Here is a 15,008-nt window from a genome sequence, read left to right on the forward strand (position 1 = left end):
AGTCTGAGGCTCATTCCCATGGCTAAAAAGCATGTGCCACACACACCTCCCATGGTCAGTTACTGTGCCAACATAAATCAGCTCCAGAAAGTATAATAAGTATAAAACACATACCAACACAGTTTTAAACTATTAAACTAGCAATTGTTAACACAGGAATAGAAAAACGTGAATCCAGCCCAGACTTTTAGAAAAGAATTATTTTAATTGAACTTCTAAAGATTTAAAGCAGCAGCAAAGCAGTGGTTTTCAATACGTTTTTTAAAAGAGGCAGTACTTTCAACCATGCAAATGCTACTCAAATGTTAAAAGAAAGTAAAGATGAAGTTGGCATTCCATAGTACATTAAGCATCTTTGAGTTTGGGGTGAACATTCCTAGCATCATCCAGTTCAACCCATTACTGTAATTCTTTTTTCTACACACATAGCCCCTTTGTGACATCAGCATCTGAACAAGTAAGCTTCCACTTAACCATATTTTCCTGTTTCATACAAATTGTGAAACTATGATTATCAGCTTCAGAACAAGCCAAGATAGCAAAGCACAGTTTGAATAATGTCCTGGCTTGTTCCAAATTCCACAAAATTGGGCCCACAATACTGAATGCACAAATCCTTGAGGATACAAGTCATGCATCTCAGCCATGGGGGACCACTAACAGTGACTTCACTGAAGACCAAAGTGATTGAGCAAGGATATTAGGGAGCAGGAGACCCAAGTGGTTAAGGGCTTTGTAAATTAATACATGAGCCTTGAACCTGGCCTGGGAATATATGTGCAGCAAGTGCAATATTTTGAGCACTGGAGTTATGTGCTGGTGATAGCCTGTCCCCATCAGCGGCTCAGTTGCAGCATTTTGTGCCCACTGGGGCCTCCAGACCAGCCCCAAGGCTAGCCCCACATAGAGCAATAACTGGGTCTTGAGGTTACTAACCGTGACCAGACTATCACTGTCCAAGAACAGCCTTGTTTGGTGTTCCAGTCAGAGTTGCTAGTCATTGTTGCTGTTACTTGGGGGGAGGGGTATCTTTATTTTAGAATTTCTTATGATTTCTGTGGAAATTATTCAATGTGTGTATTCTGCTGTTTTATTTATTGCTCATGACTACTTTTGTTCAGTGGCGGAGGAACTGCGGACTGTGCATGTGCAGCATCCCGTATGGACTGCGGATGTGTGGCATCCCGCGTGTGCGCACTCCATACAGAATGCTGCACACGCGCAGTCCGTACAGGCTGCCACACGTGCACAATCTGTATGGGCTGCCACACAAGCGGCATCCCGTACGGACGGCGCGCAAGAGCGCCAGCCCGTACGGATGCCGCGCCCTCGGCCGCTCTACAGCTGGGGGGAGGCAGGGGCCATCTTGTCACCCCTCCCAGAGTGGCACTTGGAACGGCCCGCCCCCTCCACCCCCCCTTCCTACACCACTGCTTTTGTTACATTTTTAATTACTTTTTTTTACATGTTATAAGCCACCTTGAGCATAGTTTTAACTCTGGAAAGATGGCGCTCCTGGCCACTGAGGCTACCTCAGTCTCCAGCAACAAAGATGAATCGAGGAGCATACTTAGACCCCAAAGTGATTGTCCAAACTCTCACATAAATTTCAGCCGGCCAAAAAATAAAGGAAAAGTATCTCAATGTTGCCTGTGTGCAGGAAAATGAACAAATACTAAACTTTGAATGCACATTACAAGCACAAACGTGGACTTCAGAATGCAAGGCTGTTATTGGACCGTTGGTATATCCATGACAGCACAAAAGTCTACTTTTCCATTTTAGCCACGAAGTTGACTAAGAGGGGCATTCCTTTTGTTGTGATAGGGGAAAGAGAGCCATAAGAAACAGAAGACACAAAAGTGCAGATGGAAGAAAAATCTTCATAGCGGTCAATACTGAGAGGCTTGGAATGCAACAAAGAAATAAAACTAACCCCAGGCCTGCTTTTATACAACATGCACTTTCTCCAAACAGAATATTAAGCAGTCTGGATGCAATTACTCTTCTGACAGGCTTGTAAAAACACCCTACCCATATAAGTTAATAGTTCATAATTCATACTGATAGCTCTGTGCAAACAATAGACATGTATGTTGCTTAGCAATGCTCAAGAGTTTACCACCTTAAATCACTGAGCCTGTGAGTGAAAAACGAATGGGGCTGTTTTATAGCCAGATCTGCACTTTCAAGTTTTAAAGTAGAACATTTACTGGAGACATTAGAAGTAAATGAAGGTTTTAATCTTACAGCACTGTCACTTTCAGTTCAAATAAAGAATCGTGGAAACTATTCAGAGACACACATTTCTGATCTGATACAGAGCATTTAATCTTTTTAAATGCACACATGGTTCCTGCTGGCCAAGAGAAACAGTTATCCTGGGAGTATAAAATGGCTCTAATCTAATACTAACTTTACTATTATGAGGCTTTTATTCAGAAGAAGACCAAACACACTGCTGCTGCATGAATAGCAAGGTCAAGGTATCCTGCAGGTTTCTAATGCACCAAATCCTGGCTCATAAGTAGAGATGTGAAGGCCCGGAAAAAAACCCGGAAAAATTCGGGGGGGGGGGGAAACGGTTTTTTCCTGTTTTTTCTGAAGCCTTTTTTGTTTTTCCCCGAAAAATTGGAAAAATTGGAAAAATAAAAAATAGATTATGGAATGTTTTATTTTAACATGATGAACAAAATATTTTAAGATAAGGGGTTCAAATATTTTATAAATCATTTCTAAAAAATATGTATGGTATCAGATTATTCTAATTTCTGTGAGGACAAGCAAGTCCTAGGTTACAAACTGAACTCTCCAATGCAAGAACAAGATACATTTCTTCCTTAAGGAGGTGCTGTTGTCACCAGAAAAGAAATAGGTTTCAGTTTTGTTTTTGCATGCATTGGTTCTGTTCCTCTTCACTAGGCCTCAAAGCACTGGAAGAAAATATAGAGCAACAAAAAGGGCCTGAAAGTACAGCTCAGAAAATGATTCTGATTAAATTTCATGCCCATTCATTGAAACTTAGTTCCACTTCCTTCTTCAGTTCTTTTAATGAGAATGTTTTTTTTAAAATACTGTGGAGAGGAAATAGGAATAATTGTTACTTCTGGATTTTTGAAAATTGTTTTGTGGAGTTTTGTTGTTGTTGTTGTTGTTTTGTTCCACATAAACTAGTAAACAGTTCAGGAGATTGTTGTTCTATTTGTTACAAATACAAATGAATAATATTTTAAAAGTAAATTCTGTTTGTAATAATTGTTTGGATACACTATATTTTAATAGGCTAGTTGTGATAATTTTATGCCCATTAAAATTGCCCATAGTTATATTTTATGTTTCTAAAGTAACAGAATGACTTCTGGAAAAGAAAAAAAAGAAGTGCTAATGTAGCATTTTTTTTTTCAATTTTTCCGAATATTTCAGTTTTTTTCGGAGCTTCAAAATTTTCGAAAATTTTACATCTCTGCTCATAAGTGTTGTACACTATGCATGCAAATTAAAGTAGATGGGTTTGTAACATTCTATTGTTAAGGCTATCCACGGCTATTAGCCATGATGGTTTGGGAGGCATCAATGCTTCTGAATACCAGTTGCTGGGAACCAGGGGAGGGAAGAGCACACTGGTGCTCATGTTCTGCTTACTAGTTTCCCATGGGCCTCTTGCTGGCCACTGTGAGAACAGGATGCTGGACTAGATGGGCTACTGGCCTGATCCAGCAGGCTATCATTATGTTCTTAGATTTGACAAAAGTTAGGAAAACAAGTATCACTGGCTTTATTGATTCAGGATTTTATATTGGCCACAAATTGTAAACAGCCTCTCCCATTTCCCCCCACAGTGAATAGCATCCTTCCCCCAACCTGGTGATCTCTGGACGCTTTGAGCTACAACTGCCTTCAGTCACCGCTGGCAGAACTATGCTGGCTGGAGCAGATAGGAGATGTAGAAACATCTTGAGGACACTAGGTTGGGGAAGGGTGATTCGTAATCCGCTCAAAAGCTTTGTGACATTGCTTTCCCATAGAAATGCTCCATCGTAGCCTGAATACAAGAGACCTCAAGCCTCTAGGAGTGCATATCATTCTGATAGTTGTGTTATTTCATCTGAAGGAAAAGCATTTGACAAACATTTCTATGTCCTTAAGTACAGTGGTTTCGGCTTTTCACAAGCAGTAGAAATCATAAGCAACAATGCCTTTATGGTATCATATGCAGCTCGCTGAGGGGGAGAAACCCACTACAATCATCTGTGTCTCCAGCCTAAGGGGAATACATAAGACAGTGTGAAAGCTTCCTTTGCTGCTACGTCTTTCAGCTGTAACATGATTAATAAGCTCTGCTAAGCCTGCGCTAGTGCACTAGACAATGAGGAAGGACCTTGTGTCTATTTCACTCCCTCGTTTTCTTTTTTTAAAAATAATATTTTTATTCATTTTATAAGAAAAATACAAACAAAACAAATTCAAAACAAACAACACACAAATTTCTTATATATTCTTAACATTATTTCCCTAACATCTTAGGGTGACTACCCCCGATCTCCTCCTTCTGAAATTCATTTTCAACAGGTGAAGGCATTATGGATGAGTTACTCATGATTACTGCTTCTAAGCTAAAAGAAGGGGTGGAACAGCCAGAGATGCATAACCAGGAAAGTACAGCAAGGTCAAGCTGACCTACTAAAGGGAAGAGAGATTCACAATGTCATGGAAACAAAGCACTGTACAGAAGAGCAGCAGTCATGTCCAGCCAATGGCAACAGTAGACTTTAGGTAGCCAACATGGTGCTCTCCTGGAGTAGAACTCCCATAAAATCTGCCCATTGGCCATGCATGATAGGGCAAGTGTGTGTGGAGGGGGGTAACCTATGGCCCTCCAGCTCATTCCTGACAATTGGCCATACCGGATGGATGTGGGAAGGTTCCACATTAGTTATCCCTGGACTAGACCTTTTGAGTCCCTCCCCCAGAGGCCTGTAGCTCTTCTCAAGTATGATAAGAAACTATATGGGGGACTAAGAGACAATGTCTCACTTTTCTTTTCTGCACATGGAAGAAAAAACCCCTTCCAAATGCTGTATAGTAAAAACGGCAGCAGGAGCAGCAGGTGACAGTTCATTCAAAAATGAATCCAAATAGAAAATTAATGGTGCCCTGCCAGTATCAGGTAGAGGAGGGGAACCTTAAGTGTATAATTTTTGGACTCACAATTGTTTCTTTCCGCTTCTCCTACAATTACTTAAGTACTGTGTCTAGGGCTTGCTCACCTAAAACTAGTGATTAAATGTATTCTTGGAGCTGACAGTATGCAATTTTGTCTAGAGTTCTAGTCTGCTTGAGTATTATTAAAGCAATACTTGGTCTATTTTGGCTTCAGAGAATCAAAAGTAGTTCCATTAAATAGTTAACCAGGGTGTGAGTTGAAAAATAGGGAATCTCAAAGTGCTGCACACAGAAGACATATTTACCTTCTGGGATAACATGCCGAATAATTGCAACGTGAGTGTGTATTTGTTGATCATCTCATTCAGCAAAGTGAGTGGTATCCAACTCACTCATACTCAGAGTTGACTAGCTTAAGTCCACTGATTTCAATGGGTCTGCTTTTTGAGTATCTTTACCACCTTTCAAATACCACCAGTTCTCAATATACTGTATGCATAGAAAATCTGAAGCCAAAAGTGCTAACATACAGTGGAAACAACAACAGTCCAGAAGTGGTTTACAGAAAAAAAGGGCAGCTTGCTGAACCAGCCAGTCAGCACCAGAGGGCACATGGGAGGTATAAGTTTTGATGGATCTTGCTGGCTCTGGGTAGAGAGGTGCTTCCATGATCATGCAAGATTCTCTATTTCAGACCATTTAAAGAATTCAGATTTTAAAACTGTAAGTGGATTTCAGCATTCTATCAAAATTATACTATAAGGCATTACTTGTAATAATGATTTAAATTAATCTTGTACTCGGTAGTGGCCCCTTCTCCCTTTACAATAAAGTATTGCTTTGTGGGGTACCTTGTTGGTCCTTCCACATCAATCAACACACCAGGTTACAAATTAAGAACTAGTATACAGTATTAAAAAAATCCTTCCAGTAGCACCTTAGAAACCAACTACCCAGTAAGTTTGTTCTTGGTATGAGCTTTTGTGTGCATGCACACTTCTTCAGATACACACTTCAGTGTATCTGAAGAAGTGTGCATGCACTCGAAAGCTCACACCAAAAACAAACTTAGTTGGTCTCTAAGGTGCTACTGGAAGGACTTTTTTATTTTTTTATTTTGTTTTGACTATGGCAGACCAACACGGCTACCTACCTGTAACTAGTATACGGTATATCGCAGATCGAAAGGTTTTAGAGAGCATTATTGCCATAGTGGAAAATCAAGAGCATTCAGCTACATAGCGATTCAGCCACCTTACACATGATTCAGTCAGCAATTATTATTATTTCAATTTAATCTAGCAGGAACTTCATGTACATGAAATAAGACAATAGCGAGCTTAAATGCCACAAATGACACTCTGGCCAAGAACAGAGACACCAAACCTCCTATTTTAGGGCATCCTTTTCTATCTATTTGGATCATTTAAGGAGCATATTTGAGTCAATACTCTAAGACACCTCTTCAGAAGTAACACACATTCCAGCCTCTGATTTCATAACCACCCAAACTGCGTTATCAAAATATAGGGCATCCTTTTCTATCCTGCAAAGGAGGAATCTATGTATAGGAAACACACACTTCCATTCATCTCCATATTGCCACATCCTTGTTCCTACAGCAGAAAAAAAATACTTTCCAGCACAGAAAGGGTTCCAGTTAGATTAATGAGCAGCACAAGTTAACGCAAGATGGAACACACAGGTTTCAAGTGGACTTGCTTTCGCTCTCTGTATTCACCAGTGCCTTTCAAAAGTGAACTGAAGCTCCATCCAAGTGCAGCAGCAAGGTTTTTGAGGACTAAAGTCAACCATGCCTTCTTCACACTTAAGACCTGGCAGCATTACCGGTATTTAGTTCTGTGTCTATTTGTGACATATGAAGCTGCCTTGCACCAAGGTCCCATCTGCACTATACATTTAAAGTGGTATCATACCACTTTAAAACAGTCGTGGCTTGCCCTAAAGAATTTTGAGAAGTGTACCGGTAGTTACTAGAGGTGCCAAGAGTTGTTGGAAGACCCTGCATTCCCCACAAAGAGCTACAGTTCTCAGGGTGGCTTAGCAGTAAATCCCTCTCTTTCCAGGAAAGTCCAGCTATCCAGTTCTCAGGCATGGAGGGGACTTCATATCAACTCCTAGACTCTTTTGGATTTTGTGAAAGTTAACTAAACCATGTTGTGATATACTTAAAACAAAGTATTCTATCATATAACATACTTAATAGTACATAAGGATGCATTGCCTTGTGAATTCCATTATTCCAGAACATAATAAATAAGCTCCACTTTTCAATTAATAAGTTATCCTGTTTGACTCTTTTACTTTAGTTGACCATGCCTTAAATTGCTGGGGAGACTGGCTTCTCCACCCCACCCCATATGTAACGTCTATCAGTATATGGTGTTCTTAATAAATGAATTATCATTTTAGTATTTTTAATGTAACAGAGTAATCTCCAATAGTAATTGGATCTGGTAATAGTTCATATCCTGTGATTTTTTTAAAATAATCATTAATTACGGCAGTACTAAATGTTATTAGCCTGGAATACAACCAGAATGGGCAAAATAATATATACATATACATACATACATACATACATATACACACACACACACACACACACACACACACACACTTCAGGGGTTAAATTTCGAATGCTCTTTATGCAAAGCCCTCTACCACTAAGTTATGGTCCCCAATTAAAGTTTCTATCCCTTATTCACTTAAGAAGTACCGGTACTTCACAGGTACACACAGTCTGGTCAGAAGCAGACCCTTTCATCCCATTATGTTTATTTTAGAAGTTTTTTTTAAAAAAACCAAAACTGTAACACTCCCATTAGCATTAGCTTTTAAAAACTTATTGCGTAATAAATTGATTGTGGGTTGTAACACATAAGCATTTTGTAACAAATTCAGGTCTTAACAGAGGTACCCATGAACCACACAATTATTGTGACAAGGTTATTTTCCCCTGGGAGAGAGGACTGAGCTTAGTGGTTTATCAACGTATTGAAATTGCTGAGGCAGATCAAAGTGTGGGGAGGAGGAAAAGTGGGGGGGGGGGTTTTGAAGTGCATGATCCAGCACTCTAATTCATTCATTGACTACCACATTTGCACGGCACTAATTTTAGTAATTAGGGAGAGAAGTCCATTATTACACCATCCATTAAATAACGATCAGTAACCTTAATGGCTAATTGGAAAAAAAAAAAGATTTATTGTACAAAGCATACCAAATCAAGCCAGAGTCAGCTACTAAGAACATATGTTGGGTTCCTTAATGTCTATTTTCAAGAACTCTACTGCCATTTAGGGAGTGGGGGAAAGGACCCATGTAGAAGTGAAACAGAGACTATTAACAATTGTACTGACTGGAGCAAAAAGTAATCCATAGTGAGCATAGAGAGGGAGGAAACAATTCTGTACATGCTTCCAAGCATCTGCCCTACTGTTAATGGTAGAGCAAGGTGCTGATACATGCAGGTATATTTAAGTCATTTCTAGATGTTGCCGTATTTCACATACAAAAGCTGCCTACTCTTGAATAACCCATACCACAGTACAGTACACTGAATTCAAGAATGTTAGATGCAAGGCAGGATTTTCGCTTCGCCAATTAGACAGATGACCTGCAACTACTGGAGTGAAGGCTGTTGTGCAACAGAAGTGAACTTTTTCAGTAAGTTTCCATTCCTCCGAGACAGAGACAATCATTTCTCAAGACATCTGCTGCCCTCTGGCAGTTTAAATTTCAACACAAAGGTGAGCTCTTTTACCATGGCAGGTGCAGGTTCTCTCTCTGGCTGCTTTCCATGTCAGAAAGGCAATTTTAACTACCGGTATGTTGTCACCAAGGGGCTCAAAGCAATGCCCTGAGACTGGTCTAGTTTGCAAACATAGACGTTGCACTGACTATAAGGTACCGGTACATTCATTTCCTCTTCCATGTTCTATCCTTTATTAACAACCACCACATGTGGCACAAGTAGCAGCCATGTTAATAGCTTTGGGTTAAAGATCCAGATTTCAGCTTCATTCATTTGTGGGAAAAGGAAAATGGGTTCATATACACATGTTCCAGAGCTGAAAAAGCATAATCACGAACAGACACAGAAACGGGGGGGGGGGGGGCAAAATTAGAGAACTATTAAACAAGCAAAGTATTTTTAGGAATGTCATACCGTTGAAGAAACCTAACATACCTGTTTTAGTTGATTAAGTAATTTTACAGTCAATTAAGTTTCATAGGTAAAAACAATTATGAAGCCAAAAGTATGATTTTAGATGGTTGCATTCACCGTAAATGAGGCATTCCCACCTAGACCTAACAGCATCTTGAGGACTCCACAGTGGCTACTCCTGGCCTAGTGAGTGTGTGAAGAGAGGTCTTTTCATGAAGAAGAAAAGGCAGTTTTCCCCCTGTACTAACTAAAAATGGCAATGTTGTGTGGCAGCATGCCAAAAGCAAAGAACAAAACTCAGTCACTAAAAAACCCAAAACAAACCAGCAACTATGCCACCATCAATAGTAAGTGTGGAAAGGCCCTAGGACAGTTGTATCCACAAACTTTTTTTTAAAGAGGGCCAGATTTGATGAAGTGAAGGTCCATAAAGGCCGACCAAAGTTGCTGAGCTTTTTAAAGGATTTTTACCCCTGTTGTTTTGCTTTCTTTTCAGACTGCAGTTGTTAAGGCCAGATTAAACAGACCAACGGGCTGGATTAGGCCCCCGAAACAGACATTGGACATGCTTGACCTAGGAGATTCTGTTGACACTGCAAAAAAAAAAAAAACATGTCCACAACTCAAGTCCTGCCAGTGGCCTCTTAATGTACTCTGTGCGCACTCCACAGGTGCTGGTTCTATGCAATGCTGCATACTCAACATTAACCATTTCATCCAAGTTTGACAAAACCATACGAACTGTGCATCAAGAATGCATGATGAGGGAGGGAATATTCTAGACATGATGGAATTACTTTTCAGCCTTGCATGAGCATATGAAGCCACACTTGGGGTAACTAGTTTTCCGTACCTGGTTTTTAAACTGCCATTGCAATCAGATTTAGTAGAGATTTTAATCTTTTAAACATAACCTGTAAAAAAAGGGGCACTGTTGCTCTGATGCTTTGCTGATAGTAGTTAAAGAGTGAATCAGCTTGCCATGTGGTTGGATTGCCAAAAAGAGGGCATAAGGTGGCGGCATGGAACCTACTGCTTAGGGGCAATTATGTAGATGTAACTGACCTATGTAAAGAGAAACAATACTAATGCATGTAAGCAGCATGCTTTCTCAAGAAAGAAACACAATCCACCTTGGAAAAGCTTGCTTCCCCCCCCCCCTCAAGACTTAAAAATTTGGAATGAAGCAGGTGTGCTCTGGAGAGTGCTTTCTTTCAGTGGATATACACCTATGATTTGTAGTGTTTAATTGGGCTCCAGCTGGGGTTAATTGTCCCCCCCTCCACCGTTCTTGCTGTTTTCATTTATTTTCTACACAACAGATTAACGGGAAACAGAAACACCCCTGCTCCAAGGCTACAAGACAGAAGCGGTGAGCAGGAGAAAATATCTGTCTTTCATAAGAGCACAAGCCAAGGGTATGCAACATAGTACACTCAAAATGTTCTGGGGGTTCCCAACTCCCATCACCCTCAGTCCCAGTCACCATGGCCAGTTCACAGAGAAATATGTCATATCATGTAAGTGTGCAGGTGCACAGAGCAAAAACTGCAAATCAGGTCCTCCCTCAAAGAGGGCACGTGTTGCGGTGCGGCCTGGCAACCAAACCCTGTGTTGCGGGTGGGATTGTTTGGATAGCCACAACACCCTATTGGTAGGTCCCTTGATGCTGGGAGCAATCTGACCAATGGGATGCAAGAAAAGGACATCGAGGGACCTATTTAAGCCTATACATGTGTACCTGAGCTTCCTCTTCGGGCTAATGTATCAGAACACACACACACCTCTCCCTATATTTAGGGCTTGCGCTTGACCTTGCTGTGCCGTCATATGTCGCTTGTTGTTGGGACAGGGGCACGGCAGGAATTTCCCCCAATTGGTTGATTGGCTGTTGCCACTTGGGTTTTGCCTGCCGCGTAGCAAATCGTCACAACTTGTAAGGTTGTGGATAGGCTCTGGTTCAGGTGATGGGGTAGCAGAACAGTCTCGCCATCCCTATGCAAAAGGTATTCTGGTAAAGGAATCCAGGGACTCAATGGTTTGGTCAACCCTGAGAGGGGTTGTGCCCGAGTCCAGGGGATAGCAGGGTGGCGGACTGGCAGGGTCCCGCTTTCCGTTGTCCCTGGTGTTCACCTTTGGCTGACCTATGATAGAGCTCTGGGTCAGTGCTGCCTGCAAGGGTGAAGGGAGCTAGTCAAACCAGAGCTTATGCAACCACTCACTTGATTGTAATCAATAAAGTTGTGGCCTAAAGTCATGTGTGAATTTATTTAGGGGGTGGTTAAAAGGTCTAAACATGCAAATACTTCACTCTTCCCCAGAGGGTCCTCATTACTAAGCCATGGCTTGGTTCAGTGTTGTGTGAGGACCCAGGCCACGAAGAATAAAGCTTAGTGTTGCACTGAGGTCTCTGGGGCACTGTGGCAAGTTGGGGGCCCGCCTTGCTGAGATTCCTTCGAACTGGGAGCAACTCCTCTATGGAATGGCAGCTTTGACCTATCTTCAACTGCTCAGTTTACGGGGGACACTTTTCAAAGAAAAACTCCTCAGAAAAATTTCAGGGAGATGTCATCTATAGCTGGTTTTGTTTCTTTCTCTTTTTTTCATTTTAAACAAAACAAAACATGAACGCCAGACCAAACAAACCTCATAAGAAAATGTTCAACTAAATCCACCCACACAACAGTAGGAGCTGTTATCTCAGAAAAACGATTTAGAGGTCATAATTAATTTGATCACTGCTGCAAAAATAGGGATTGCAAGAAACTGGAAAAAGAGCACAGCTCCTACTCTTTTTAAGTGAACTGGGAAAAAGCGGTCTATCACAACTGCTCAAATTAAATTACTATAGGAGAATACAAGCAAATCAACACAATACGTATGAAGAAATGGGTGCTCTACTTGATGTTTTGGAATAAAAAGTACAGTGGCACTATAAAGCCATATGTTGTTTTTTATTTATTATGATATCATCTGAAACATTTGTTACCAATATATTACAAACATTAAAAATACATAAAAAAATAAAAAGAAAGGAGCTAGAAGTAAAAGCTTCACAGTCAAATGAATACAGTTTATGTTCTTCACTTCTTGTTTATTGGAAATTTGCCACCTGCATAAAAGTAAATCTAAATAGCTTCTATAAGCGAACACAAATGCTTGGCTAAACATCGGGTGTAGGAAGCCACATGGTTATTTCTTTATTTTAAGTATCCCTCCTTCCACTAGATCAGCATTACAGTGGTACCTCCAGTTGTGAACGGGATCTGCTCCGGAGATCCAGCCGTATCCCAAGGAATTCACAACCTGAGGACCACTTCTGCGCATGCATGTGGCACGTAAAGCGCTTCTGCGCATGTGCACGTGGCAAAACCCAGAAAAATACTTCCAGGTTTGCCGCGTTCGCATCCAGAAGATTACGTATCCATAGGGATACGTAAGCGGAGGTACAACTGTATTAGGAAAAGGTCAAATAGTATTATCTAGGATGTGGCCAGGCCGGAAAAGCCATGAATTACAAACAGAATTCCACAATAAGCTTTAAGGGAGGTGTGAAAATCCTGTGTGGTATTAAAATCAATGAATATAACTAAGTTAGCCCCACTCATTCAAAGGGTTTGCTCAGAGTTAAAATTTAGTTGAGTATCATCCTCTATGCCTAAAATATAACTTTATGTGATATGGTGAAATTAATTTAAATAAGGATTGTTGGGAATCCAGAATGACTTTGGACAGCATGGTAACTAGCAAAAAGCTGAAATAAAAATGCTCAGTTTGTCCTGTATGAATCAAGTATGATTTTTGGTCTTCCTTTGTCACATATTATGAATAGAATCAATCAGTTTGACACATTTTTCTCCTTGACTTAACATATTATCCATTCATTTATGACTCCTTTTTAGTTATTGATAGAACATTTATATCGTATATGACAAGTCTCATCATAATATAAAATACTTTTGCAATATCTTTGCAGATTTATTAAGGAATATTAATTGCTAATCATTTACTTAATCTTGACAATTTAATAATACAAGAGACCTAGTTATTATTTACTTCTTAACACATTTTTTGCCCTGCTCTTCAGTCAAAAAAATACTCCTAGAGAGGTTTACATACAATCATTAAGAACAAAACAGTCCTTGCCTGCAGGGTTAGAATCTGAAATACATGACATATATGGGAAAATAGATGAGAAGGGAAGAAGAAGGGGGGAAAAACAAGTACAATTTCTTAAAATTAAACACTAGTTCTTATAATGACCCAATTGAATGAAAACAGTCCAGGGAGGCTCCCCTCGCTTGAACTGACAGTTGCCTGCCTGCCTTTCTTTCTTTCTTTCTTTCTTTCTTTCAGCTCCCTATAGCACAGGCCAAATCACCTGGCAAATTAAGGACCTATACTCTCATCCCACGAAGCCCCAACACTGGTAGCAGCAGGTGTGATACAATAAGGGGTGGAGTGGAAGTTAAATCTGCACTCACTCTCCAGCACTTACTGAGGGTCTTGGGCAATTCACTATCTTTCAGTTTAATCCAACTCACACAATTGGCAAAATCATGGGTAGGCAAACTAAGGCCCGGGGGCCGGATCCGCCTTCTAAATCTGGCCTATGGATGGTCTGGGAATCAGCGTGTTTTTACATGAGTAGAATGTGTCCTTTTATTTAAAATGCATCTCTGGGTTATTTGTGGGGCATAGGAATTCGTTCTTTTCTTTTCTTTTTCAAAATATAGTCCGCCCCCTCCCCCAAGGTCTGAGGGATAGTCAACCGGCCCCCTGCTGAAAAAGTTTGCTGACCCCTGGGCAAAATGATAGAGTGGGTAGGTAGGAGCAGGGGCGTTTCTAGCCCCTTGGCTGCCAGGGGCGGCAAGCCAAGAGGCACCCCTGGGGGCGGGGCATTGCAGCATGTGCATGCGTCATGACATCATGACGCACGTGCACAGCGCGATGCCACGCCCCTGGGGATGCCCCCGCAGGGGGGGAAAAGGAAAGCAAAGCGGGCGCTTGAACGCGCCAGCTTTGCTTCCTTTTCTCTCCCTTTTGGTGCCGAAAGGGGTGGCCGAAAGGGGGGGGAGAAGCAAACAGGCGCGTTTAAGCGGCCGAAAGGGGGGGAAGCGCCCCAGCCGGCACCGAAAGAAGCGACCGAAAGGGGAGGAAAGCGCCCGTTTGCTTCCCCCCTTTTCATTTTCAGACGCTTCTTTTGGTGCTGGCTGGGCTGCGGCTCTGTAGCCCAGCCAGCATTGAAAGAAGCGTCCGAAAGGGGAGAAAAGCGCCAGTTTGCTTCCCCCCCCCCTTTTCCCTTTCGGCGCCGAAAGGGGCGGCCGAAAAGGGGGGGGGAGAAGCAAACAGGCGCGTTTAAGCGACCAAAAGGGGGGGAAGCGCCCGTTTGTTCCCCCCTTTCCCTTTTGCCGCCGTTCTTTCCGTCACCCCGGGAGCAGCAGCACCGCACACACTGTGCGCTGCTGCTCCCACGGCAACGGAGCAAGCGGCGGTGCATGGGGGTGACAAGCGGCGGCCCCTCCCATCACTCCCCACGCACCACCGGTCACCCTGGGAGGAGGAGCTCCCGGGGTGACGGAGGGAGCGGCCGCGCGTGGGAGTGGCGGGAGGGGCCGCCGCTTGTCACCCCCACCCGCCACTTGTCACCCTG

At 41.9% G+C, this 15,008-nt stretch overlaps 1 protein-coding gene across 1 annotated transcript in view; it reads right to left on the reverse strand.

Moving 5' to 3' along the window:
- The window catches only part of PTPRK (protein tyrosine phosphatase receptor type K), a 332,596-nt gene that overhangs the window by 268,310 nt on the left and 49,278 nt on the right, over window positions 1–15,008 (reverse strand).

This window comes from Lacerta agilis, chromosome 3 (genome assembly GCF_009819535.1).
Source record: "Lacerta agilis isolate rLacAgi1 chromosome 3, rLacAgi1.pri, whole genome shotgun sequence".
Lineage (NCBI taxonomy): Eukaryota > Metazoa > Chordata > Lepidosauria > Squamata > Lacertidae > Lacerta > Lacerta agilis.